The 26,066-nt window shown below is 40.2% G+C and overlaps 1 pseudogene; it reads left to right on the forward strand.

Moving 5' to 3' along the window:
* Nucleotides 1-15,261: 15,261 nt before the first annotated feature.
* Nucleotides 15,262-26,066, forward strand: part of LOC112616342 — a 57,969-nt pseudogene continuing 47,164 nt past the window's right edge.

Consider the following 26,066-nt stretch of genomic DNA (forward strand, 5'->3'; position numbering starts at 1 on the left):
GTTTGATCATGGTGCATAGAATGAGCATAAAATAATATGACATTCTTGTTCTCTGGAAAACTTTAATGGAGAATTTTGTACTTCAAATATCTACCAAGCAAAGATATTCATGCAGGCCAATTTCTGAGTATCCCAGTGCAGGAGATAAAAGTCTGCTGTAATATTCTCTATTCTCTCAGTGGGCAAAGGGAGTTAAGGTATTCTCATCAGTTGTCATGAATTCTAGAATTTTACACAGTGTAATAATGTTCTTCAGTCAAAATGAAAAAATCAGACACGGACATATACTGTCTACAGACTTTCTAAGCAGTGACCACTGGAACAGAAAAGTAAGAAGAGCATCTGAAAGAGAGTCTCAGGAGTCAATGCCGAGCCCTTTTCAAAGAGTTGTTATTTTAAGGTCAGCTCTGATTTAAATATTCCTGGTACTGAATAAGCAGGGGAACTTGGGAAAGCCTGAGTCACCCTCACACCATTAGCTGGCTTCATAAACCAAGACACATTCTGACTTGGCCATTTTATGAGCCTGTGAAAGTGAGATCTATTTGAGGAAGAAGTGATTTGATGTGGCCTTTAAGCAGTGGAAAAGAAAACACTTGCCACTTCCGGAGGACTTTCCTCAGAGGAGGTGCTGCCTCAGGCAGTAGAACCCCGCTGGCATTTCCCAATCTCCTGAAATGTCAGAAATATTGGCTACAACATTTGTGTTCATAAGGACTACATGTTTGAGAATTATTGGTGGACAACTTTGTTAATGTCAATCTGTCCAAAGCTCTAATTAAGTTCTTTCCTTCCTTAATTAAGATGGTCCAAGGTGAGCAGACAGTGTTATATATTGTGAGGAAGCTCCCTTTCCCCAGGCTACAAGATGTAGGCAGAGAAAATGAAGAGCCCAGTTTTCCCAAATCCTAATTCAGGAAATCCCTCAGACATGGCATGGTTCCATTCCTGTATTTCAGTGTCAGATATTCGGTGGCATGGCCACTTAGTTTTCAGACTGAGACCAGATTTGGTGGGGTTTGTGTCTTTCATGGAAGTAGACAGCACCAAGAAACTTCTTGCTCTTGCTCTAGTGCTACCCGGGATGAATGATTCTTAAATATAACACAGGTTGCAAAATGGTCAGGATTTGCCATCACATGCTTTAAAAGTTTCTTCTTTATATCACTGGAAGTTGTGGATGGCAATAAAAATATGCAATAGTAACTCTCTTCAGAAACTTCTAGACTTGCAAGCACAACCCTGAGAGGAGAGACTGTTGTCATCCATCTGAGAGTATTTGGAAGGTACTTGATAAGATAGAAGCTGATCTTCAAAGAGCTTAGCAATTCTTGGCAAGTGTAGCCTGTCCTGGAAGTTGGGGCTTTCTGTCTTCTGGGAAATGAGTACCTGAAAACAATGGTGGATGGGCAACTACAGGCCATGTCTACAGATGTCCAGTGTGAGGCTTCTGCAATGAATCCTTTGACTGAAATGCACAGAATGCTCAATGGAGTAAAAGCCTTGAGTCTTTTGTATCCAAAATTCACTGTGTGGAACAATGAATCACCTTAAGGATGTGGTATGAAGGGTTAGGGAGAATAGGCTCACACTCAAAAGACCACCACCCTTGTTCCAAACTTCTACTGATCCCTGAACTTCTACTACCAGTCATTCTCTACTTTCCCTCTTTATGGAATGTATGGAAGAAAAACAGGTGTTGCCACCAGGCTGTGAATTAATTAATCAAATTGACTCCCTAGTTAATTTCTGGGCCATTGGTTGGGAAGAGAACGCGAGGAGCCCAGTAAAACTACCTAATTATACTTTTGCTTACTTATTATATGGTCTGATGAAACATTACCTTAGAAGTGAGAATGCCTTACAATACACTAGTTTTTGGTGGCCATTTTATTGGATATTTACTATGTGCCAGGTTCTGTACTAAGCATTTCATAAGCACTATTCTTAGAAAAGAACCTGAGAGATGGGTAGTATGACTCTTTTACAGATAAGGAAACTAAGAGTCCCTGAGGTTAAGTGACTTAACCAAGGTCAATGAGACCCAAACCTAGGTTTGTGTAACTCTGCTGTCCTATTCTGCTTAGACTTTCGTTATATCTTTAACCAGCTGTCTTAGTCAGCCTGAGCTGCTATAACAGAATACCACAGACTGGGTGGCTTAAACAACAAACACCTACTTTCTCACACTTCTCAAGGCTGAAAGTCCGATATCAGGGTGCCAGCATGGATGGGTTCTGGTTAGGGCTCTCTTCCTGGGTTGCAGAAGGCTGCCTTCTTATTGTATCTTCAGATGGTAAGAGAGGGATCATCAATCTCATACCTCATCTTATATGGGCACTAATCCCATTCACAAGGGCTCCATCCCCCAATACCTAATCACCTCCCAAAGACTACTCTTCCAAATACTATCCCCACTGGGGAGTAGGGCTTCAACGTATGATTTTGGTGGGGCCACACTAAGTTCGCAGCACCAGTCATAATAATATTTTTCTTCATACTTAAAAATGTGGCTCCCCCCCAATAGCTTTTAGATGGTTTTCCACTAGTGTTTATGGGTTTGCATGCATCCGTCCTCACTGTTTGACTCAGTCTCCGTTGGGGCCAGCTTTTGCCCACATTCACTTGTATATACTTCTTGCTTCATCCAAACTAAAATGTTTCATGTTCCCATACATGCCCCATGCTTTTCATCGTGTTTCCTTTTGCCAGAGCAGAAACACAGGGGTGGAGGGTAGAAAGAGCTGCATAGTGTTCACCTTTTGCTCAGTGTTGAGGCAGGCAGAAGCTGAAGACATTGTTTTAAGGAGGGCTGTATCAGATATGAGAAACATGACACAGCCTCATGTCCATGTGTATGACCATAGAGGGCAAAAGGTCATTCTCCACAATTCTCTGTAGAATCAATAAGGCTTGAATCCCAGAGGTCAGAAGGGACCATGACACCATCATGGTCTCCGTTGTAGCAGCTTTGCAGACACTGGAGAAAAGCACCTAGGAAGGTACACCATACTCACAGAGAGGGTGGTGGTCTGCAGAGTGGGCATGACTGAAGTGCTGTCCCTCTCAAAACATTAGATAAAGACCAGAATGGAAGAAAAAGAGAGGATAGTATGGAAACACAGATTAAACTCTCTGTAAGATCCTGGAAGTAACTAGAATGATTTGGGAGGGGGACACTTTTGGTGCTGAGACTCAACATTACCCAGAGTTGTCAAAGAAATCTGAGTTATCCCCCTTCTGTGACCTCACCCTCATTTATACAACCAACTGGTGGGGATTGGGCAAGATTGAGTTCATTTATTTGCGAAACATGTCTCGTATACCTAATATGTGCCAGACACTGCAAAGCTCTGAAGATCTAAAGATAAGACTCAGTCCCTGCCCTCTCAGGACTTACATCATGGTAACACGTCTACTTCTTATGTCCACAGAGGTTTTGCACTGTATATCTCTTAGACTTTTGTCCCAGGGTTGTCACCAGTGGTCACACAGATTGTTTTCTACACAGAGATTTTGATGTGAATGGCAACCCCTAGAGTTGTATATTGCGTAGCCTGCACAACCTGCACAACTGCACGTGGTGGCCCTGTTTGCCCAAATAATTTCCCCCTAAAATACCTTCCCCTGCAACTCTGCCTTCCAAATTTTTCCCCATGCATCTCTGATCTGAACTCCTCTTTCCATCCTGGCCTTACCACAACCCCCAAGGCATTCCTTTTTCCTCAGACCTCCTTTGATATTTTCTGCCTGTGGTGGTAAACTGAAAATTAAACAGGGCCTCCACGGACCCTTTCTTGTTTAGAGTTTTTTAACTATTAGTTTAGCCTTGCCTTTATTTAGCTTTTTGCCAGCCTGAATCTTATCTCCCTGCATGGTTTTTGGTAGTAAGGGTAAGAACTGTGTCCTATCCATCTTTGTGTCTCCCCACAGGGCGTTGCACATAATTGAAATTCAATAGGACGAAAGAAGAAAGTGGTATTTAAAATGAGAGACCTTTCAAAGAGTGAAAGATGCCAGTTGAAATGGAGTGTTTGTGACAAAAATCTTCGGTCAATACGTTTTTCAAATTCTTTCAATGTTGACTCTCAAATATTTATGCTAATGACAACCAGGAAAAGCACAGATATTGGAAATGTACCAAACCAAGACTAATTCTGGCCAACTAATTCTTTTCACCAAACCTTCTGTAAGAGTATCTAACAAGAAAAGTTTCAGGCACCACTGACCCCTCACAACTCTTCCTCAAGGGAGTCAAGCTCGATTCATGCCTCAGGCTCAAACCATTCGTGAGAGGTCCAAAGTGTGGTGATCTGAGGGTACAAGAGAGAGGGAGGAAGATGGAGAGAGAAAGTCAAAAGGCAAAGGGTCTGAAAATGAAAGAAAATATATAATCAATTGTTTACATAGAGCTTGGATTTAGAACCTTTAGATCAGCTAAGGTCATTTCCAATTAATTACTTAAGTGATTTTATTCATATAAAGAACAGCTACTTTTTCCATAAAAGGACGGAAAGAAGGAAGTAAAGAAAGAATGGAAAGAAAGAAAGAAGAAAGAAAGAAAGAATGGAAAGAATGAAAGAAAGAAAGAAAGAAAGAAAGAAAGAAAGAAAGAAAGAAAGAAAGAAAGAAAGAAAGAAAGAAGAGAGGGAAGGAGGGAGGGAAGGAAGGAAGGAAGAGAGGGAGAGAGAAAAGAGAGAGGAGGTGGAGGGAGAGGGGAGAGAGATAGAATGCAATCAAAAGGGTAGGGCAAAAGGGAGCTCTCCAAAAAGACCATTATTTGCCTTTTTGGTATTTTATTGAAGTTCAATATGCTTTAATTGACACAGGAGTCTGGAATGCTCTGAAACTGTGACTAAGGGGACAGCCTCCCTGGGTAATTTAAGCTTCCTTTTTCATTCATAACCTCAACCACAAGGTTGAACTGGCACCCTGTTCTTTTTGAATTTCATGAGTAAAAAATGCACTGAAAACCATTACTCTAGCCAGAATGAGTGCTGCTTCCTCCAGATCTACTTACTGACAAATAGTACATCCTAAACCAGGTAGCTGACTAAGTCCTTAGTCACAGAAACAGAAGTTTTTCATCCCATCAGCCTTTTCCTCTCCCAGTTGGCCAGGCTGCCCCATCTGCTCTGAGACACTGGAGCCCGTTGAGTAAATTAGAAACCCAACTTCAGGGGAGTGAGCTACAAGGAGAAAAACCCCAGCATCCTGTACCCTCTGACAGTAGCACCAAACAAGGACATTTAGGAAAGAAAATGCAAATAGCTTGACATAGACTAAGAATTAGCAGCCTCTGTGGTCTGATACTAGGGAGTCTGGGAAGGCCCTAATGTCAGCCCCCACCATCACCACCACAGGGCTGTGGCCTTCTTGGGTAATGCTCTAATCCTCCCTCAAAGGTCAAGTGATTAAGGCCTCTACGACGTTATTACTCACATCTTCATGCGAATGCATAAACTGAAAGGCAAAGACAGGGAGAGAGAGAGAGAGAGGAACAATGGGGGTTAGGGGGTACATTTCAAACCCCAAATCAGAAGCCTTGAAGTGCAGGGTACATTTGGGAAAGTGATTTCATTTCTCTGGGCACCATCTTCATATGAAAGTTGATCTAGCTAGATAATTTTTACATCTTTCTCTCTTCCTTCCTGTCTTTCATTCTCTTTCTTTCCCTTTCTTCTTGTCTACGAGTATTTATTGAGCCCCTACTGTGTGCTACACTTTGGTATAGGCATTGTGAATACCACTGTAAACAAAATAGGCTAAGTCTGCATCCCATGTAGCTTACATTCTAGTAGGGGAAACATAATAAGCAAAGAAATACATAATGCAGATAATTCTCAATTTGCATTGTTTTGATATGCATGAATTTTGATTACCTTGCTTTAGTTAACACCAGGTTCCCAACAAAACAGTTCAAATTTTACTCACCACAGCATATTAATTGTGAGTAGCTGCTGCAAATTTCATTGCTAACTCTCCAGGCCACAAATGGCTATGTAAGTGACAAATGTTCATCATAATCAGTGACCAATCGCATTACTTCTTTCGAAATCATTCAGTGATTGGTCACTGTGCATCTGTTACTCAGTTCACACAAGGAAAGCAAAGCCTGTAGCTGTGTTGCCTCTTTGTCTCCCAGTGGTAGAGAGATACTGTAGGCAAAATAATTGAACTTTTAAAGCACTACTACTGTTGGATAACACTCCAGGTCAACCTGATTCTCTTAAATGGAGATGTGAAAATTTGCTTTTTACACCCAAACACAACTTCATTAGTCCATCCAATGGACTATGGAGTTATTTCAAATTTGAAAGCGTATTAGATGTACTTTCAGACAGACTAGGAATGCTCTAACTGGAAATCATGCCATTTCTTTAGCTGAGTTTTGAAAGAAATATGACATAAGACACGTACTTGAACACATTCAAGCACCGCGGCAGGAAGTAACAGCAAGTAGTACGCCCGCAGTATGGGAGGCAGTTTTCCTATGCCACGCAAGTAACTTTATGGGCTTCTAATAAAAGGTAAATGGAGTTGTAGAAGAAATAGTTGACCATGGCAATGTGGACACACTGCTGCTGTTTGAGAGGCTCTTGATATGCAGCCAGAGAAACTTAGTGAGGGCAAACTTACGAACACAAATGAAAAAGTGATTTTGTGGTGAAAGAGATGAATATATCCCAGAGGAAGGAACACTGGTGAAAAACTTCACATTAAAAGAGCTCTCAGAGATATTTCATGACATTGAAAATGCAAGGTACAAATATTGGAAGCTGATCCAATAAACTTAGAAAGGAGGATGGCTATTCACCAAGGAATGTTAAAAAACATTCTCTCTGCATTGTAGGTTTTATGAAGAGAAGAAAGAAGCAAGCACTGATCAAACTACTCTTTTCGTAGTTTGTACAAATTTATGTGGTACATGGAAAATTTTGTTATGTGTATATAGTGTGTAATGATCAAGTCAGGGTATTTACGGTGTCCATCTCCTGGGTACAGCACATTTTTAACTATAGTCACCCTACTCCGCTAGCAAACACTGAATTTATTCCTTCTATATAACTGTATATTTGTACTCATTAATCAACTCTTCTTCATTCCCCACTCCCCTCACCAGTTCCAGTCTCTATTCTCTAACTTTCCACCCTCTACCTCCATGTGATCAGATTTTTTAGCTCCCACATATAAGTGAGAACATCTGATATTTGTCTTTTTGTGCCTTATGACCTCCAGTTTTTCCATCCATGTTGCTGCAAATGACAGGATTTCATTTTGTTTTATAGACAAATAATATTCCATTGTGTATATATACCATATTTCCTTCATCCAGTTTACCACTGAAGGGCATTTAGTTGGATTTCATATTTTTGCTATTGTAAATACTGCTGCAATAAACATGTGAGTGCAGGTATTTCTTTGATATGTTGATTTTTTTGGGGGGGTGGGTAGTTATTCGAAGGGTAGGATTGCTGGATAGAATGGTAGTTTTATTTTTAGCTTTTGAGAAATCTCCATACTGTAAAACTACTCTTGATAAGTTTTTTAATTGTGGCAAAACATGCATAACATATGATTTACCATTTTAACCATTTATAAGTGTATCTTTCAGCGGCATTCACAATGTAAAAGTATATTCACATTGTTGTGCAGCCATCACTACCATCTATGTCCACAACTTTTTCGTCACCCCAAACAGAAACTCTGTGCCCATGAAACATTCCCTCTTCCCCCACTCCTCCCAGCCTCTGGTATTCTCTATTTTACTTTGTCTCTACGAATTTGACTGTGCTCATATGAATATAATCATATGAGTAGAATCATACAGTATTTGCCCTTTTGTATCTAGCTTATTTCACTTAGCATAATATCTTTAAGCTTCATCCATGTATTAGAATTTCATTTCTTTTTAAGGCTAAACAGTATTCCATTTTATGTATATACCATATTTTGTTTATCCATTTGGGTTGTTCCCACCTTTTGTCTATTGTAAATAATGCTGCTATGAAGGCCGTGCACGGTGGCTCACGCCTGTAATCCCAGCACTTTGGGAGGCTGAGGAGGGCAGATCCCTTGAGGCCAGGAGTTCGAGACCAGCCTGGCCAACATGTTGAAAGCCTGTATTTACCAAAAATATTTTTTAAAAAATTAGCTGGGTGTGGTGGTGTGTGCCTCTAGTCCCAGCTACTCAGAAGGCTGAGGCAGGAGAATCGCTTGAACCCAGGAGGTGGAGGTTGCAGTGAGCCAAGGTCGTACCACTGCACTCCAGCCTGGGCAACAGAGTGAGACTCCGTCTCAAAACAAAAACAAAAACAAAAACAAATAATGTTGCTACAAACATTGGTGTGGAAATATCTGTTCAAGTCCCTGTTTTTAACTTTTTCGGGTGGATAACTAGAAGTAGAATTCTTAGATCATATGATAATTCTGCTTTAATTTTTGGGAAACTGTGACTCTGTTTTCCACAGTGGCTCCCCCATTTTACATCCCACCAGCAATGTGCAAGAGTTTCAATTTTTCCATATAGTCACAAACATTTCCTACTCCTTTTTTTTTTTTTCTGTAGTAGCCATCCTAATGAATTTGAAGTGGTATTTCATTGTGGTTTTGATTTGCATTTCCATAATGATTAGTGATGTTCAGTATCTTTTCGAGTGCTTATTGACCATTTGTATATCTTCTTTTGAGAAATGTCCATTCAACTGATGTTTTCTACAAAGAAATGAAAACATTTTGATTCCCAATATCTCTAGTGTTTTAAATTACAGTTTAGTAAATAAATATTCATCTTATTTTTTTTCATTTTCCTATACATTTATAGCCAATAGTAAGAAGGTTTTTATTGTTTTGACAAAAAATTTTTAATGGTCATTCATGGAGCAATTATTATTTCTCCCATCGATTATTACGGATGCTTTAGATCGTTTCAGCTTGCATGGCCGTTTTTATGGTCCCCTACTACCGTACAAAGTAAGAACTTCCTATAGAGTGTTGAATTAATGCTAAAGGATATGAAAATAAAGCAAGGCAAAGGGGTAGAGAATGATGGACTCTGATGGGAAAATGGGCTATTTATACGGGCAGTCAGAGAATGCGCCTCTGGAAAGGCGAGATTTGAACAGAGGCCTAAGTGGGGTAAAGAAGTCAGCCATATCCTTGCCTATGGGAAGGAATTTCCAGGCTTGGAGAATAGCAAGAGCAAAGGCCCTCAGATGGGAGCCCACTTGGTGTGTTTGGGAAATAGTAAGAATGCCAGTGTGCCTAGAGCACAATGAGGGAGGAAGAGAATGGTAGCAGGGACTGGATCATGTAGAGCCTTGTTGGTTATGGTATGGACTTTGGATTTTATTCTAATATGATGGGAAGCCATTGAAGAACTGAGAGCGATGTTGTGTTAGTGAACAGGGCATTTGATTGGTTAGGGATGAATTCCTCCAAGGAGATAATAAGGGAGAGTGTGAACAGTAAAGATTAACTTCATCTACTTCATATTTTGTCTAATGGCCAGTCTTAGCTTAAATATCAGCACAGGATAAAACACTTGTGGAGACTAGGACCTACTCATGGTCTCATTAAGCATTCCCTGTGTACCAACGAGACCTCTCCATTTTTTCAATTTCACTACGAACTCCTAGAATTTTCCCAAGAGGGGTTTGAGCGGAGACACTTCTCACCCAGGACATGGAGGACCGAGAGTTCCCAGTTAGCAGAACCATCAGCAGACATGAATGTTCTGGAATTACCAGAGAAGCAACAGCCGGATTTCCCCACACACCAAGCTGGGCTTACCAACCCATGAGCCTACATCTAGGTTGGGCAGGGAATACAAAACAGTGAGGCTGGGTCAGGGAGACTGATGGTCGGCTGTTACTACAAGGGAACGTGGCCCTCGGGGCCAGATCTTCAAGAGAAGTGGCAAATCCAGATTTCAGTCCTGGATTTTGAGTAGTGGCAAGTAATTTAAAATGTTTTTAACACATCATGCAGGTTTTATATATATATATATATGTAGTATATATGTATGTAATATATATACACATATATATGTATATATATGCGTATTATATATACACACGTGCATGTGTGTGTTTGCGTGTGTCTGGTGTCTGTAGCCTGGATCAGCCTGCAGCTCTTAAGTTGTTATTTCTGGTCTTAAAGGGCCTTGTCCACCAAAACATCCCTCCTCCATTCCCTAAAAATATTTGTGCAGAGATAATCAGCACTGATACTTTTCTCTCACCCATGTGTCTTCCAGAAGGGAATCACACTTCATTGAAAATCTGAGTGTCTTGCAACCTCTTAGTGACCTTTTAGTTCCAGGTTTAATGTACCTTGACCACTTAAAAAGCCTTTTAAAAAAGGCTCCTAGATTTAGTGAAAACTTCTGGATCGAGCAGATGTTATTTAAAATCTAAGTATCCACAATTTTCTCAACATGCTACAAACTCTTAAAGGATATGGGATCGTTATTACGCAATTTGATACATAAAGGAACATCACCAATATCTTTGATTTACAAGGCAGGAATTCACTAAAAAAATTATGCTTGCTGCATTCCAATTGTGGAGAATGAAGAAGAGACAAGCAAATATGAGAATGTTTTGGTTAAAGGTTGAGTAGATTTCCTTTGTGTTCAGCTTTCTGAAAAAAATTAAAATACTTGTAATACTTAGAAATTGTGTACATGCAGACCTTTTTACACTTCTAAAAATGCACCATATTTGCACCAACATTTTAGTTTATTTTTCCTGCTTCTGATTTGTTTCAAAGAAAAGGGAGGTTTAAATGGGATTGTAATTTGAGGTTATAACAAATTACAAGAAGGGAATACATTGTTATAACAATAACAAGAAGGGAAAATTATATTGATCTTTCAAGGTCAGTCTTTTTTTAAAAGATTTTTTGATGTATGAAGGCAATTTAGTCAACTATTTAACTTGAAAACAAAAAAGGCTTTATGTCTTAAAAAATCCCTGTGACTGTTACTGTTTTAAACTCAAAAAAGCTGAAGAAGAACTTTCTTACAGGACATTAAACTGCAGCATTTGCTACCCAGTGTTAGGTTGGAAAGAAATCCACAGTGTGTAATTCACACAGAATCTTCATTTGATGTAGATAATTACTTTCAAATTATTTAATTATCTTATCTAAGAATATCAGCATCTCCTTGGTTTCTTTCTTTCTATCTCTTTCTTTCTTTTTTCTCTTTCTTTCTTTTGACAGGATCTCATTCTGTCATCCTGGCTGGAGTGAGGTGGCACGATCTAAGAATATCAGCATCTCACTGGTTTCTTTCTCTTTCTCTCTTTCTTTCTTCCTTCCCTTTCTTTCGACAGGATCTCCTTCTGTCATCCTGGCTTGAGTGCAGTGGCATGATCACGGCTCACTGCAGGCTTAACCTCCTGGGCTCAATAGATCCTTCCACCTCAGCCTCCCGAGTAGCTGGGACTACAGGCACGTGCCACCATACCTGGTTAATTTTTGCACTTTTTTGTAAAGACGGAGTTTTGCTATGTTGCCCAGGCTTGGTTTGAACTCTTGGGTGCAAGCAATTCACCCAACTAGGCCCCCCAAAGTGCTGGGATTACAGGCATGAACTACTGTACCTGGCCTACTTGGTTGGTTTCTATAGCAACTGTAGCTTCCGAGCTTCAATAAATGTTGGCATAGCTCAAAAGCTGATGGGAAATGGAACTCATGTGTCCAGCCTCAGAAGTTGAGCAGCCCAGCTCTTCTCACAGAGATAGACCAATAAGCCTATTCTTTAGTTCTCCAAGGTGGTGTCAGGAGGAAACAGCCTTTCTATATTCATTTACAGACATGAGAGAACTTACAGGGATTCAAAGAGGACCTGATTTAACTTAGCAAAGGACTGACCCCTACCATATCCTGTTTCTGAGATGTTTACTCTGATAACAGGTGGAGTTCAGTGATTCCTTTAAAATGCCCCCCAGCTGACCTAGGAGGCTACAGCTCTGCTTTAAAGCCCTCACAGCTCTCATTGTATTTAGCTAATGAATGAGCATTATGAGATCTGTCAATATATACTGCACATGGCTCTGGAATCCAAAGAAAATTCTGTACTTTCACGGAATTCCATTCAAGAGACACAGAGAAAAGTCGCCTTCTTGTGTCACGTCCTTCACAGAACAGATATGGGGCTTATACGTGGCACATTTCTCTAAAACTGAACTGAAGTACTCTTGCATATGGATGGATTTTTCTTTTTGATTCAGCTATGTTTTCCCTCTGCAGAACAGTGTCTTATGAGGTAGGAAGTGACAGAAACCTGATGTTGCAGAAGAAATCAGGATAACAGGGGTGAAGATGTGGGGGAGAATGACTCTTTACAATGTCTGAATGAATCAATGCAGAAATCAATGCACAAATTTAAGGAACCAAGTTGTGAGGCACAAATTTCAAACTTTCCTCCGAGTTTTTTTTGTTATGAGACTTTATGATAAAATGTTAATACTGGCATTGTCAAAGCTCAGGCCAACTGTGTGAGTTTCCTGTTGCTGCTGTAACAAATTATCACAAACTCAGTGGCCCCAAACAATACGAATTTATTATCCTACAATTTTGGAGGCCAGAAATCCAAAATCAGTCTAAGTAGGCTGAAGTCAACGTGTCAGCAGGGATGGTTTCTTCTGGAGGCTGTCAGGGAAGAATCCATTTCCTTGCCTTTCCCAGCTTTTAGGGCTGCCTATCTTCTTTGGCCTGTGGCATCATTGTTTGTCTTCAAAGCCATTAACAGTGGGTTAAGTCCTTTTCACATCGTATCACTCTGACACTAACTCTCCTGCTTCCCTCTTGTAAGGACCCTTGTGATTACATTGGACCTACCTTGATAATCCATGCTAATTTCCCCATCTCAAGATCCCTAATTGAATCACATCTTCAAGGCCCCTTTTGCCATGTAACATAACACTTTCATAAATAGGTTCCAGGGATTCGGACATGGACATCTTTGGGGACTATTATTCTGCTTACTATAGCAGTCACATTGCAAATTTCAGTGGGGTCTAAGGATAGCAGTTCAGCCAGTTAACGTGATGAGTTCCTTTAAAGTATCAAGTTTATAGCATCTCCTGGGGGCTCCTGAGTTACCTCTGCCTACTGTTACATTATTCCAAATAGGAACAATCTTGTTTCATAGGTGTGAAAAGGGAAGCTGAAAAAGATAAATGATTATTTTCAACAACTCTTCAGTGTTATCAAGGCAGGAGTAAGTCCAACTCAAGGGCTTCTGATGCTCTGTCCAGCATGTTTCTTGCCTTTCTCCAGTGCTTCCAGGGAATGCTTCTAAAGAGATGTCAGAGTCAGTTTGGCACCATATTGGGTGGTGTTGTGTGGTATGGGGGTTGAGTGTGAGTGAAGGAAGGGAAATTGACATTTTACCCATAGGAAGTAGATAAAGCAGCCACACAGTGGCAGTACTCCCAGCCACCATTCTCCACTCTTACACAGACTTTTAAAGAGTGATGTGGTTTGGATCTGTGTTCTCACAACATCTCATGTCAAATTGTAATCACTAGTGCTGTAGATGGGGCCTGGTGGGAGATAATTTGATCATGGGGGTGGATTTCTCATGAATGGCTTAACACCATCCCTTTGGTGCTGTTTTTGTTACAGTGAGTGAGTTCTCATGCAATCTGTTTGTTTAAAATTGTGTGGCACCTTCCCCCATTTCTCTTGTGTCTGCCCTGGCAATGTGAAGGGCTGGCTTCCCCTTCACCTTCCACCATGATTGTAAGTTTCCTGAGGCCTCCCTAGAAGCTGAGCAGATGCCAGCGTCATGCTTTCTGTACGGCCTGCAGAGCCATGAGCCAATCAAACCTCTTTTCTTTATAAATTACTCAGTCTCAGTTATTTCTTTATAGCAATGTGAGAACGGACTAATACAAAGAGGATCCCTTTCATAGTGCCTTCTAGACCTTATGATGGATGATGCTGCTGAGCATGCTTCATTCATGTGTCCCCAAAACGGTTTTTAAGGCCACTTATATATTTGATGTAGCAATAAATTGTTTGAGAATGAAAATCAGTTTGGGGTCAGACCCCTGTGGGGTCACATCTCAGCTCTAGCACCTACCATTGATTGTGTGACCACTGGAAATAGCAACAATCTCATGAGGTAGATGTGAGCAGAAAGGAAGCAAATCCCTAGAAAGTAGTTAGCACTGTCCAAGGATGTCATAAATGTTAGCTGCTCTTATTATTACATCAGCTGGTCCTGCATGAGCTAGCCCCTGCCTACTTCTTCAGCCTTATATTCTACCACCCTCTTTCCTTATCTACTGTGCTCCAGTCATACTGGTTTTCTTTCTGACCCTTAAGCAGGTCATTAAGGCCTTTGCATTTGCTGTTCTTTCAAGTCAGAACTCTTCCTTCCGAAATCTACAAGGCTAACCTCTATGTCATTATTCAGGCCCTAGCTCCTACAAAATATTCCTGTGACCACCCTGACTAGAGTACCTCCTTCCTTATTCCCCGCTCACAACCTGTACTATCTTTCTCTTTTATTTTCTTAGTGGTTGGCCATTATTAAGCTCTGAAAATTATCTCTCTCCTTCTTTCCTCCCTCCCTTCCCCTCTTTCTCTCTCTACATATTAAGCTCCTCTAGTCCAACAGAGTTATCATGCTTATTGCTAGATCTCCAGCATCTGGAACAGAGTCTGAACAATAATAAGAGCTCCATGTTTCCTGGCCAGTTGAGCAACTCATATAGGCTACCATCAGAATACAGATCTTAGTTTAATGTATCATTTGAAATTTTTGTTTTCTATGAACATTGGCCTCTTGGGACCTATTTATTATCCACATCCCTCATTAATTACACCAACCTTTCTCTGATATCTCTTCACCCCTCCCCAGCTCTTCCTCCTCTTCATCCCATTCCTTCAGGGCCATTGAGTGGGCTTCTCCCTCCTTCCGAGTACTTAAAACAATTTTTTAATAGAGCGCTCTGAAAGTCCAAAAAGCCCAGAAGATTCAAACAGTGAATCATTACTGGTGAAACTTCAAAGGCCATGGTGGGTCTCTACTATGAGTCTCTTTGTCTCCCTAATCAAAACCACAATTGCACAATTATTAGTGGGCTCAGGAAAACCCAACTCTGCTCTATCCCCAGTGTTCAGTACAGTGGTTTAAGCATACATACATCACACACACATAAATGCGTGTGGAATGAATGGAACTTCTCTTACCTACTCATAAAGTCATATGAAAAAAACACAAATTAATAGTGATTAAGGATGAGCATAAGGATCCTGCCACTAGGTCCTGGCAGACCTCCACACCTCTCGCAGATTCAGGCCACGGGCCATCTCATCAGTGGAGAGGTTGTCCAGATGGGGTAGGGAAGGTGAATACTCTGTTCCTAGGCCTTATCTCCTAGGACTTGGGCTTGGCAGAGCCATCGGGGTTTCCAGCTCACAGACAAGAGCTGTTAACAGGAATAGGAAATACATCTTGGTGTCTTCTTTGAAAAGAGAAAACATCCCATGGAGATAAACAAAGTATCGGGTCATAGAATTTCAAATTGGAAGGGTCTTTGGGAATCATCTGATCCATTCTTCCATTTTCAATTAAATTACTAGCCCATAATAACCCAGTAGCAGAGCTGAGAATAGAACTCAAGACTGATGCCCATAGCTTTGCTGTGAGGAAAGTAAAAGAGAGAGAATGTGTAAGGCAATTTTCTCCTTCTCAGTCTTCATGTTTGAAGACACTCTGAGAGGACAAATGTGAGGCTATGTAAATATATATGCAAGTCATTCTTCACTTTATACACATTATATATATAGCATTTATCAAAATTTTAATTTATTACAGCTGAGAATATAGAAAAATATCCTTGAATTTCTGGTCTCAAAATTCTTATCCTCAAAATAAATCCTTATTTACCACGTGGTAAATCTGTATACTGAGTTAATATTCTGGGTACTTCTTTTCACTCCAGTGAGTAGTGTTTTTAAGGAGTGCTGGATTATACATTGTAAGATACAGATTGGCACGTATTTATATTTGAGGCTGCTGTGGAACAGTCTAGAACAGATTTCAGTACCAAAAAATATTGCTGGTCAGTTGCATCCCTTCCTTTCCTTATTCCTCCTTTTCCTCTCCTCTCTTCCCCAACATGGCTTTCCCCCCAAGCGTCTCTTTAGAGACACAGGGAATGCAATCTCCCTGGGAAATGGATCAGCGATGCTCAACACTGATTATTAGTTACCTACAAAATCCAGGCTCTTTCAGACCACCTTAACTAATAAAACATGTTAGCTTTGTAAAGTTACTACATGTTTTTTTCTTTAGAAAATTGAACATTTAAAAAATCTTTGGAGCATAAATGGTTAAAAAATCAACTCCCTCTTGTTTCTACAATTCTTAAACAGTGTTTATTTATTTTCCAGGGGTGTGGAGGGTGGGGGTGCTCTGCCTGGTATTAATTTTCAGAATTTTCAGTGTGTCATTCTTTGATGAGTGTGTGTGTGTGTGTGTGTATGTGTGCACACGTGTGTGTATGTTTCTCCCTTTGAAAAAACAAAGGATGGGTTTCCTCGCCCACCATGGAAAAAATGTAACATACGACCCAATCCCTTCCTGAGAGCATGGAGGACCAAGAGCAGACGGCTTAGATCAGGGTGGTGAGGAAGTTTTGTCATTTCCAGAAGGAAGCATGAGTCAGAGTGTGCAACATTTTAGGAGGCCTGAATCAGAGCTGTCGAGGAAGTCAGCTCTTGGACAATTTAACTTCAAATCAGAATGTTATTTAATTGAATGCCTTCCTTCAAAATCATGTCTTTCTCCAAGATGGCTGCAGATGGTGATGTTCCAATTATTTCCTTTCAGGAACAGGGAGTAACTTAACAGTTGAAGAAGTTCTTGCATCCACTTTTGAGGCAATGAAGCCTGGAGATGAATACATATCTCTTAGAAAGGAGAAAAGAGAGTGAGTAAGAGAAGGAGGGAGAACAGTGCTCTAAAAATCTCTACATAAATGAAGAATGATCAAGTTAAATTATACTGTTAGAAAAATTAAATTATTGTGACCAATTGAGCATTTTAATAAGGATGCATTTTCCTCCTTGAGGCCAATGCGTACTTGAGAAAAATCTTTCCACACACTCAAATTTCTCATTGCTTCAAGATTTGTTTCTCTTTTGCAAAGCTCAATACACAGAAAGGCTCCAGAATGCTAAAGGGCACTCCATACAATCTTTCAGAAGGGTATGATCAAGGGTGGAGCTCAGGGGATGAGAAGAAATCCTGGTTTGGAGGACTGAGGGAAGGGGTGACACTGGGTTTGGGACATGGCCAAGAGCTTCAGGGAACTAAGGATTCTGAAACCTGATAATATTTAGTTATAACATGATCTGATAATCAAATAGCTTTAGAGTGACTTCAGATAGAGAAGTTGGGGTTCTGCTCCGCTCCCAGTCTCCACCATTATCTCCTCAAGGTCTGAGGGCCGTGAAGGGCTTGCTTTAGCATGACAGTTTCCTGCAGTTGGTTTCACTCTCAGCTAATCACTTAGACAGCCAGCTGCTTTTGACTTGGAAAAAATTACTTGGGGCAGTTATAGCCCTTGGGGACTCTAGGAACATGTATATATATGGGAAAAAGAGAAAGAGGGCTGTATGTTTCACAATGGAGAAATTTAGGAGATATACACCCACATGCATGTGCATACACACACACACACACACACACAATGTGTGGCATGAGGCCCTGAGGTCCATTTGGAATCGCAAAGGATGGCCAGAAGTCTAGACTTGATAGTAGCAGAAACCTGTCCTTCTGACCTTTTATATGTAGGTTATGAAGAAACATTATTAATATCAGGATTTATGCAACTTTTTAAAAAGTCTGTCTCTGAGTCAGGCTTAAACTGGGCCAGGAGCTGCCCCCAGGGTTTTAGGGGTGGACTTTTGTTCCATCAAACTTCCTAGACTCTGCAGTTCACACAGTCTTAGCCTCTTCCATGATACCCTGGTAATGTCCTAGAAGGCATGGAGGACAGAGGGTAAGATGGAGAATCCCAAGATATATAGGCAGAAAGCCTAGTTTCAAGTCTCCAGTTTGCTTTTGCAAGATGTGAGTTGAACAAATCTGAACCTGAGATGCAGTGTCCTGATTCTTAGAAGTGTGGACTAGAACCCCAGGGTTGCAGTGAAGACTTGATTCAGTAAGTACCATGCGAAGCCATGTGGAACTGTGCAAAGCCATAGAACTCTAAGCATTACCACACAGTGGCATGGTAACTGTGCATGGTGTTGGGGGCCATTCTCTTTCTGAACTATTCATTTTTTCTTCTTCCTGGTCCATGAAATGATGACTTCTCAAGTCTGTCCCCTGTCCTTCTTGCCTCCCACTATTGCCCTGGTTCACCTTTCTGTTGCACCTGGGCTATTTTCAGTAGGCTCCTTCCTGAACTCCCACCTCCATCCTTTGCTTTTCCTGTTTCCACTTCCTGGCATGCTCTTCCACCTGGTGTCCACATGACTTGCTACTCATGCCTATTCAAATGTCTCCTTAGGGAGCTCTTCCCTGACCACTATCTATAAAATAAAACCCAGCCCCTCCCTTCAAGTGCCTTACCCAGTTTTATTTTTTTCCACAGGGCTTATCATAAATCTCTGTACTTATTTTGTTATTTTAATGTAAACACACCTTTTGTTTTAGAATACTTTTAACTTTACAGAAAAGTTGCAAAAATAATAGAGTTTCTGTATGACCCTAACCCAATTTTCCCTATTGTTAGCAACTTGGATTGCTATATTACATTTGTCACAAGGGACCAATACTGATACACTATTATTAACTTAACTCCATACTTTATACAGGTTTCATTAGCTTTCCTTGTCTATTCCAGGATTCCATCCAGGACAGCACATGGCATTCAGTCATATCTCCTTAGCTTCTTCTAATCTGTAGCAGTTTCTCAGGCTTTCCTTGTTTTTGATTACCCTGACAGTTTTGAGCAAAGTTCTGCTCAGGTGTTTTCTAGAATGTTCTTCAATTGAGGTTTTCCTAAAGTTTTTCTCATGTTTAGACTGGGGGTTTTTGGGAGAAGGGACATAGAGGTAAAAAGTCCTTCTCATATTATATCAAGGATGCATACTATTAATCAACGTGATTTATCACTGTTGATGTTGACTTTGATCTACCAAGGTAGTGTTTGTCAGGTTTCACTATTATAAAATTACTTTACCCTCCCTTTTCATACTCTGGAAATAAGTAACTAGGCACAGCCAACGCTCAGAGTATGGGGGCTCAGATTATATCTCCTCGAGGTGGGAGTCTCTATCTTACTTGGACTTCTGTATAGGAGATATATGTTTCTCAATTTACTTATTTATTCAATCATTTACTTATATCAGTATGATCTCACAGATATTTGTTTTATACTCTGGGTTATATTCTAATATTATATTATATATTTTGTTGCTCAAAATCGCTCCAGCCTTGGCCATTGGGGACTCTTTCAGTTGGCTCTTGTGTCCCTTTGACATGCCACCATTGTTTTGTTATTTGAACACTTTCTTACTTTCTAGCACTTCAAGACACTCCAGGCTCATCATATATATTTCCAGCCCTAGCCCTAGAATAAGATATGTCTCTAAAGAATTCCCAGTTTCTTTCATTAGAAATATTATTAGAAACCAAGATCTGGGAGTTAGGCATGCTCGTTGCTACGAGGGTGTCTTTGCTTTGAGACCCTCTCAGAGGACAGAGCTAGGAGATACATGTGTATATACAAACTCATGTATGCACTCATCTTTACAACTACTTCTGTATCTATCCATCTGTATCTATATCAAGCTAAATATGAGTTTACCTTGATGTCTCTGACTCTAATCCAGTACCACATGGGTCAGTCCATTCTAATCTCCCCTTGCTTATCTGGAACTTTCCTCACCAACAGAGAGAAGACTGGCTCAACCACTCATTTACTTATTTGCTCATCCAAGTATACATATACAGCCATGTCAGAATTAATTAACTTGTACACCTATGACAAGCAACCTTATCAACTAGACTATAGTGTTCATATATCATCCCTTTTGTTTTTGGTCTTACAGTGTATAGTGAAACACAATTTTTCAAAGTGACTTAGGTCGGAATATTTTGTCTCCATTCTCTTCCATGAAATTATGGCTTACATTTGTAATACCATTAGATTCTTCTGCCATAGTGTACATCTCATCCTGGGATCCCCTGACCTCCTGGTTGATTTTAAAAATTCGCATGCCTTAAGGTTCACTTTTTGTGCTGTAAAGTTCTGTAGGTTTTGACAAATGCATAACAACATACACATACCACTCAATACAGATTAGTTCCACAAACCAAAAAACTTACTGTGCTTCCCCTAGTGAAAAACTATTTCCTATTTTTCTTCTATTTGACTTCATAAGGACAGGGACTTTTGTATGTTTGGGTTAATGTTGTATTCCAAGTCCCTAGAAAAGTGCCTGGCACATAGTAGGTGCTCAATAATTTTTTTTTTCAGTTATCATCATTTATTTTGAACTTTGTTCTAACTTTATTTTTTTTGTTTATTATACTTTAAGTTCTACGGTACATGTGCACAACATGCAGGTTTGTTACATATGTATAAATGTGCCATGTTGGTGTGTTGTACCCATTAACTCGTCATTTACATTAGGTATATCTCCTAATGCTATCCCTCCTCCTTCCCCTCTCCCCACAATAGGCCCCGGTGTGTGATGTTCCCCTTCCTGTGTCCAAGTGATCTCATTGTTCAATCCTAACCTATGAGAGAGAACATGCGGTGTTTGGTTTTCTGTTCTTGTGATACTTTGCTGAGAATGATGGTTTCCAGCTGCATCCATGTCCCTACAAAGGACACAAACTCATCCTTTTTTATGGCTGCAGAGTATTCCATGGTGTATATGTGCCACATTTTCTTAATCCAGTCTGTCACCGATGGACATTTGGGTTGATTCCAAGTCTTTGCTATTGTGAATAGTGCTGCAATAAACATACGTGTGCATGTGTCTTTATAGCAGCATTATTTATAATCCTTTGGGTATATACCTAGTAATGGGATGGCTGGGTCAAATGGTATATCTAGTTCTAGATCCTCGAGGAATCGCCACACTGTTTTCCACAATGGTTGAACTAGTTTACAGTCCCACCAACAGTGTAAAAGTGTTCCTATTTCTCCACATCCCCTCCAGCACCTGTTGTTTCCTGATTTTTTAATGATTGCCATTCTAACTGGTGTGAGATGGTATCTCATTGTGGTTTTGGTTTGCATTTTTCTGATGGCCAGTGATGATGAGCATTTTTTCATGTGTCTGTTGGCTGTATGAATGTCTTCTTTTGAGAAATGTCTGTTCATATCCTCTGCCCACTTTTTGATGGGGTTGTTTTTTTCTTGTAAATTTGACTGAGTTCTTTATAGGTTCTGGATATTAGCCCTTTGTCAGATGAGTAGATTGCAAACATTTTCTCCCATTCTGTAGGTTGCCTGTTCACTCTGATGGTAGTTTCTTTTGCTGTGCAGAAGCTCTTTAGTTTAATTAGATCCCATTTGTCAATTTTGGCTTTTGTTGCCATTGCTTTTGGTGTTTTAGACATGAAGTCCTTGCCCATGCCTATGTCCGGAATGGTATTGCCTCGGTTTTCTTCTAGGGTTTTTATGGTTTTAGGTCTAACATTTAAGTCTCTAATCCATCTTGAATTAATTTTCATATAAGGAGTAAGGAAAGGATCCAGTTTCAGCTTTCTACTTATGGCTAGCCAATTTTCCCAACACCATTTATTAAATAGGGAATCCTTTCCCCATTTCTTGTTTTTGTCAGGTTCATCAAAGATCAGATGGCTGTAGATGTGTGGTATTATTTCTGAGGCCTCTATTCTGTTCCATTGGTCTATATCTCTGTTTTGGTACCAGTACCATGCTGTTTTGGTTACTGTAGCCTTGTAGTATAGTTTGAAGTCAGGTAGCATGATGCCTCCAGCTTTGTTCTTTTGACTTAGGATTGTCTTGGCAACACGGGGTCTTTTTTGGTTCCATATGAACTTTAAAGCAGTTTTTTCCAACTCTGTGAAGAAAGTCATTGGTAGCTTAATGGGGATGGCACTGAATCTCTAAATTACCTTGGGCAGTATGGCCATTTTCACAATATTGATTCTTCCTCTCCAAGAGCATGGTATGTTCTTCCATTTGTTTGTGTCCTCTTTTATTTCACTGAGCAGTGGTTTGTAGTTCTCCTTGAAGAGGTCCTTCACATCCCTTGTAAGTTGGATTCCTAGGTATTTTATTCTCTTTGAAGCTGTTGTGAATGGGAGTTCATTAATGATTTGGCTCTCTGTTTGTCTGTTACTGGTGTATAAGAATGCTTGTGATTTTTGCACATTGATTTTGTATCCTGAGACTTTGCTGAAGTTTATCAGCTTAGGGAGAGTTTGGGCTGAGACAATGGGGTTTCCCAAATATACAATCATGTCATCTGCAAAGAGGGACAATTTGACTTCTTCTTTTCCTAACTGAATACCCTTGATTTCTTTCTCTTGCCTGATTGCCCAGGCCAGAACTTCCAACACTATGTTGAATAGGAGCGGTGAGACAGGGCATCCCTGTCTTGTGCCAGTTTTCAAAGGGAATGCTTCTAGTTTTTGCCCATTCAGTATGATATTGGCTGTGGGTTTGTCATAAATAGCTCTTATTATTTTGAGATACATTCCATCAATACAGAATTTATTGAGAGTTTTTAGCATGAAGGGCTGTTGAATTTTGTCAAAGGCCTTTTCTGCATCTGTTGAGATAATCATGTGGTTTTTGTCTTTGGTTCTGTTTATATGCTGGATTACATTTATGGATTTGTGTATGTTGAACCAGCCTTGCATCCCTGTGATGAAGCCCACTTGATCATGGTGGATAAGCTTTTTGATGTGCTGCTGGATTCGGTTTGCCAGTATTTTATTGAGGATTTTTGCATTGATGTTCATCAGGGATACTGGTCTAAAATTCTCTTTTTTTGTTGTGTCTCTGCCAGGCTTTGGTATCAGGATGATGCTGGCCTCATAAAATGAGTTAGGGAGGATTCCCTCTTTTTTTAATGATTGGAATAGTTTCAGAAGGAATGGTACCAGCTCCTCCTTGTACCTCTGGTAGAATTCGGCTGTGAATCCGTCTGGTCCTGGACTTTTTTTGGTTGGTAGGCTATTAATTATTTCCTCAATTTCAGAGCCTGCTATTGGTCTATTCAGGGATTCAACTTCTTCCTGGTTTAGTCTTGGTAGAGTGTAAGTGTCCAGGAAATTATCCATTTCTTCTAGGTTTTCTAGTTTATTTGCGTAGAGGTGTTTATAGTATTCTCTGATGGTAGTTTGTACTTCTGTGGGGTCGGTGGTGAGATCCCCTTTATCGTGTTTTATTGCATCTATTTGATTCTTCTCTCTTTTCTTCTTTATGAGCCTTGCTAGCGGTCTATCAACTTATTGATCTTTTAAAAAAACCAGGTCCTGGATTCATTGATTTTTTGGAGGGTTTTTGTGTCTCTATCTCCTTCAGTTCTGCTCTGATCTTAGTTATTTCTTGCCTTCTGCTAGCTTTTGAATGTGTTTGCTCTTGCTTCTCTAGTTCTTTTAATTGTGATGTTAGGGTGTCAATTTTAGATCTTTCCTGCTTTCTCTTGTGGGCATTTAGTGCTATAAATTTCCCTCTACACACAGCTTTAAATGTGTCCCATAGATTCTGGTATGTTGTATCTTTGTTCTCATTGGTTTCAAAGAACATCTTTATTTCTGCCTTCATTTCATTATGTACCCAGTAGACATTCAGGACCAGGTTGTTCAGTTTCCACGTAGTTGAGCGGTTTTGATTGAGTTTCTTAGTTCTGAGTTCTAGTTTGATTGCACTGTGGTCTGAGAGACAGTTTGTTATAATTTCCATTCTTTTACATTTGCTGAGAAGTGCTTTACTTCCAACTATGTGGTCAATTTTGGATTAAGTGTGATGTGGTGCTGAGAAGAACGTATATTCTGTCGATTTGGGGTGGAGAGTTCTGTAGATGTCTATTAGGTCCACTTGGTGCAGAGTTGAGTTCAATTCCTGGATATCCTTGTTAACTTTCTGTCTCGTTGACTGTCTAATGTTGACAGTGGGGTGTTAAAATCTCCCGTTATTATTGTATGGGAGTCTAAGTCTCTTTGTAAAAGTCTCTAAGGATTTGCTTTATGAATCTGGGTGCTCCTGTATTGGGTGCATATATATTTAGGATAGTTAGCTCTTCTTGTTGAATTGATCCCTTTACCATTATATAATGGCCTTCTTTGTCTCTTTTGATCTTTGATGGTTTAAAGTCTGTTTTATCAGAGAGTAGGATTGCAACCCCTCCTTTTTTGTTTTCCATTTGCTTGGTAGATCTTCCTCCATCCCTTTATTTTGAGCCTATGTGTGTCTCTGCATGTGTGATGGGTCTCCTGAATACAGCAGACTGATGGGTCCTGACTCTTTATCCAATTTGCCAGTCTGTATCTTTTAATTGTATCATTTGGTCCATTTACATTTAAGTTTAATATTGTTATGTGTGAACTTGATCCTGTCATTATGATATTAGCTGGTTATTTTGTTTGCTAGTTGATGCAGTTTCTTCCTAGCATAGCTGGACTTTACATTTTGGCATGTTTTTGCAATGGCTGGTACCGGTTGCTCCTTTCCATGTTTAGTACTTCCTTCAGAATCTCTTGTAGGGCATGCCTGGTGGTGACAAAATCTCTAAGCATTTGCTTGTCTGTAAAGGATTTTATTTCTCCTTCACTTATGAAACTTAGTTTGGCTGGATATGAAATTCTGGGTTGAAAATTCTTTTCTTTAAGACTGTTGAATATTGCTCCCCACTCTCTTCTGGTTTGTAGAGTTTCTGCCGAGAGATCTGCTGTTAGTCTGATGGGCTTCCCTTTGTGGGTAACCTGACCTTTCTCTCTGGCTGCCTTTAACATTTTTTCCTTCATTTCAACTTTGGTGAATCTGACAATTATGTGTCTTGGAGTTGCTCTTCTGGAGGAGTATCTTTGTGGCATTCTCTGTATTTCCTGAATTTGAATGTTGGCCTGCCTTGCTAGGTTGGGGGAGTTCTCCTGGATTATATCCTGCAGAGTGTTTTCCAACTTGGTTCCATTTTCCCCGTCAGTTTCAGGCACACCAATCAGACGTAGTTTTGGTGTTTTCACATAATCCCATATTTCTTGGTAGCTTTGTTCATTTCTTTTTACTCTTTTTTCTCTACATTTCTCTTCTCGCTTCATTTCATTCATTTGATCTTCAATCACTGATAATCTTTCTTCCAGATGATCGAGTCGGTTACTGAAGCTTGTGCATTTATCACGTAGTTCTCATGTCATGGTTTTCATCTCTATCAGTTCTTTTAAGGTCTTCTCTGCATTGATTATTCTAGTTATTCATTCATCCATTTTTTTCAAGGTTTTTAGTTTCTTTGCACTGGTTGCATAGTTTCTCCTTTAGCTCTGAGAAGTTTGATTGAATGAAGCCTTCTTCTCTCAACTCATCAAAGTCATTCTCCATCCAGCTTTGTTCCATTGCTGGAGATGAACTGCGCTCCTTTGGAGGGGGAGATGCGCTCTGATTTTTTGAATTCCCAGCTTTTCTGCACTGCTTTTTCCCCATCTTTGTGGTTTTATCTGCCTTTGGTCTTTGATGATGGTGATGTACTGATGGGGTTTTGGTGTGGGTGTCCTTTCTGTTTGTTAGTTTTCCTTCTAACAGTCAGGACCCTCAGCTGCAGGTCTGTTGGAGTTTGCTTGAGGTCCACTTCAGACCCTGTTTGCCTGGGTATCAGCAGCGGAGGCTGCAGAAGATAGAATATTGCTGAACAGCGAGTGTTGCTGTTTGATTCTTGCTCTGAAAGCTTCGTCTCAGGGTGTACCCAACTGTGTGAGGTGTGATATGTTGGTCTGCACCTAGTGGGAGATGTCTCCCAGTTAGGCTACTCAGGGGTCAGGGACCCACTTGAGCAGGCAGGCTGTCGGTTCTCAGATCTCAACTTCCATGCTGGGAGAACCACTG

This window comes from Theropithecus gelada, chromosome X, assembly GCF_003255815.1.
Source record: "Theropithecus gelada isolate Dixy chromosome X, Tgel_1.0, whole genome shotgun sequence".
Taxonomy (NCBI): Eukaryota; Metazoa; Chordata; class Mammalia; order Primates; family Cercopithecidae; genus Theropithecus; species Theropithecus gelada.